This window comes from Meles meles, chromosome 11 (assembly GCF_922984935.1).
Source record: "Meles meles chromosome 11, mMelMel3.1 paternal haplotype, whole genome shotgun sequence".
In the NCBI taxonomy this organism is placed as follows: Eukaryota; Metazoa; Chordata; class Mammalia; order Carnivora; family Mustelidae; genus Meles; species Meles meles.
The window spans coordinates 4,472,042-4,475,940 of record NC_060076.1 but is presented as its reverse complement, the minus strand read 5'-3'; positions in this window follow the sequence as shown (position 1 = coordinate 4,475,940).

The following is a 3,899-nucleotide window of genomic DNA, read 5'->3' as shown; positions in this document are numbered from 1 at the left end:
GGAAAGGATGGCCCTAGGATGGCCCGAGCGACACCTGTGGCGAGTGGCCGGGCCTTGAGCACGTGCTGGGTGTCCTGCTCTTGGCTCCACGTGCTCTGAGCTCTTCCTTCACGCCGTCGCCCACCGCGGTGGGTATTGTCATTATTCCCACTGGACAGACGAGGAAACCGAGGGGCAAAACAATCCATCCAAGTTTCGGGAGCCCGGTTGGGGTTCCCCTACCCGACTTCAGGCAGTCTGGCCACAGAGCCTCCCTCAGGGTCGCAGGACAAAGCTCAGCGGCCACTTGGAAGGCCTGAAGCCCTTCCTCCAAGGTGCTCTCTGTACCTGCCATCACCAGGCCGGAGGGCGGCGACGTCCATGTCATCGCGGGGGGCTCCCTTCACCCCCCCAACCTCCGCTTCTTCCCCTGGAGTGAGAGGGACTAGAAGAACACCAGTGCTTTCTGGCCTTGGGGGTCAGGGTCAGCGGCCGTGGGGTCCTGCGGTCTCAAGCCCTCTCCCCCACTTCTTCCGAAGCAGCTCTCATGGGCTTTGTGTGTTTTATTCTAAAAAAAGACGCCTGATGCTAAAATTAGCCAAACAAATGTTTAAAACCACGAGACTACATCATTTCTGAGGTCCCTTCTCGTTTTAAATATTTTATGAAAACCTTTATTGAGTCTGTCTATTTTTAGCTATTAAGTTCAATTTACCTCTTCCCTATCAGGTGCAGATTTCTTGTTGTTGTTGTCGGTAACCCTAAGACTACCTTTCTCGAGTCTCCGGCAGTCCCTAATCCTATATCCAGCTCTGGTATCCCCACGTTCTCCATGAAGTCTCTTCTCGTTCTGGAGTGGGAGCCTTGCCTGTCCCCGGGCATCTGCCCACACCGTCACCCCGTGACATTATCGACCCTTCCCTAGCCCAGAGCCGCGGTATTTCTCAAAGAGCACAGCAACAAGGCGACCCTATGCCGTTTCGGGGACGGGGCACCGGGGTCTGCTGGGAGAGAATGTGTTATTAACTAGCGAGACCGGAAGGAGCCGCTCCCATGACAAAAAGGAGAGTGAGCATCGTGGAGACATGCACTTTGTTTTCATGATCCTTTTCTGGTCCATGCTTCCAACTCTCTCCTTTGAATGCGGAGAAAGAAATTCCCCACTTTAAGCCACTCTCAAGGCGTATGACACAGAGAGTGAGACTGTACCCTTGCACCGGGAACATTGTGAAGAGGCCCTAGTCCAGCGGGCAGAGAGTGGGGCGGCCAGAAACAGCACTTGGCCTGTAAGTCAACTCTCTGCCAGCCCAGCCCTGGAGGGGGGCCTCATTCTCTCTGTGGGAACTTCTTCGGACGCCTCTGTCCCTGAAGGACACCGCGCCCTTCCCCGAAAAGTCTCCCCTTCCCTGGCATAAGAATGAGACGATCAATTCACATCAGCAACCCATCAATCTAGAAATGTCCATTATTGGCTCAACGTGGACCACGCAGTGGTGGGTGCACTGGGGTCACGGCAGGCATAAGGAAATCAACGGTCCCAACACGCGAAAGGGAATCCTGGCCGGACAGAGACAGGGCCTCAGCCCTGGGCACAGCTGAGCAGCACAGGGTAAACCAGGAGAAAAGGGGGTTATTAGAACTAAATCCCCATCTTTGTCCTGGCCCTCTCTGGTGGCCCTTTGCTGTGCTCACGGTGCTCACACACACACACAGACCCTCCCGCAGCTGTGACAGTGGGCCACCCTCTTGTATCCCCCCAGCCCCGCACACGCGTATAGACCTCTCCCCCAACTCTGTCCCACCTGGTCTCTCCCCAAACCTTATGCCACCCCTCAGACAGCCCCCAAAGGAAACTGAGTCCCTTCACCACGATTTGCTTCTCCCCCAGGACCCCTGCCCTTCATGGCACAGGATAGCAGATCTAAGTGGGGGATCGATACAGTATTCATTTAATTTAGTTCCCCCCCTCGACTGTGAGTTCCATGTCTGTCTGCTCCCCATCCCCCAGCGCAGTGCCCACAACAGGCGCCCTGCGAAAAGCTTGTTGAATAGATAAGACTGTCAGCCAGTGGGCTGACCGAGCCGCCGGACCTAGAGGTAGGGCAGGGGTGAAGGGGAAATCCTCCCGGGCAGAAACTGTCAGGAAAGCTTCCAGGAGGTAAATCCTGTGTCTGACCCAGGACTAGGTCCTCCCAGGGTAGGGGGGACGCCGGTGGGCAGGGGGAGTGCGGGACAAGGAGCTGCCACCTGGAGAAGGAGGTTGTGGCTAGAGACAGAGCCACGGCCGCTGTGTTCCGGGGAGAGGGGTCCGCCTGGCTGCAGGGTCCAGCCTTGCCCCGTCCGTGGCAACGAACCTTTCAATCACTAACACAACCACTGTTTATTGAGGGCCCACTCTGCGCCAGGCATGGGTTCCTGGATGCCGCGGGTATAGCTATAGGCGAAGTCCCGTTCTCATGGAGTGTCCACTCCAAGTGGGAAGGAGATACCCACTCATCTGTTAGTGGACGTCTGGACTTTCTCCCAGGTTTTGGCTGTCGGGAATTTACAAACGATGGTGTATCAGTCCACTGGACGAATGCTTAGCGAGAAAAGGGAATGAGCCGCTGATACATCCAACATAACGACTCCGAGGGACAGAGCAGGTCAGTGGTTCTCTGGGGATGCTGGGGCCTGAGAGGGACCACGAAGGGGCACGGCGGCGGGGTGGGGGGCTTTGGGGGCAACGGGTGTTGTATTCACTTGCCGGGCCATTGCAATTCAGCACCACAGCCTGGGTGGCTTGAACAACTGAAGTGGTTCCCCCGAGGCCCCTCGCCTGGGCACGCAGGTGACGCCTTCTCCCTGTGTCTTCAGACTGTCATGCCGTCATCCCTCGGTGGGTGTCTGTGTTGGGAGTTTCTCTCCTTATGAAGACACCAGTCCTGTCATTGCGACCCATCCTGGTGACCTCATTTTAATGTAATCCCCTCTGTAAAGACCCTGCCTCCAAACGGGGTCACATTCTGAGGTCCCAGGGGTTCGGACTCCCAACACAGGAATTTTCGGAGGACACAGCTCACCCCTAACAGGTGCGCTTGCTGTCTTGCTGGTAGTGATGGTTTCCCAGGCACACAAAGTTATCAAAAGGAACACTTAAAATATGTGTATGTCAATTACTCCCCAGCAAAGCTGTTAGAAAAACTAGTAAACAAACATATCACACTTAGACGAATATCCGTGCTGTGAAGGGGGAGGGGACCCACTGCGCGGAGCTGGAACGAAGCCAAAATGTTTCATTTTTCAAGGGGGAGACACATTTTCGCAGAGGAACAGGGGACAGCAGCGGGGCACCCTGGGCAGGGGAGCACTTTCCCCCAAGCTGCAGGGGACTTAGGGACTCTGTTCAGATGGAGTAAGACACTCCTTCAAGTTTTGGCTGGAAAATAAGAAAAAGAACTGCGTTTTTAAAAAACCTAGAGTTTATTTTCTATTGAGAGTGGTTTTCGGTTCGCAGCCAAACTGAGCAGAAAGTGGAGAGATTTCCCATGTACCCCGTCTCCCTCTCCCTCTCTCTCTCTCTCTCACACACACACATGCACACACACACGCACACACGCACACGCCTCCCCCACTGTGGACGTGCCCCTCTGGAGTGGCAGGGACATGTGTCCTATTGACGAAGCAACTGTGACACGTCATTATCGCCCGGAGTCCATGCTCTACATCAGGGGTCCCTCTCGCTGCTGCACATTCTCTGAGTCTGGACCAATGTGTAGTGACACGAATCCACCCTGATAACATCATTCAGAGTAGTCTCCCCGCCCTAATTCATCCCCCTCCTCCCTCACCCTGGCGACCAGGAGTCTCCGTGTCTGCGGAGAGCCGTCTTTCCGGAATGTCATGAGGTTGGAATCCGATCACGCGTACTCTTCCCAGAT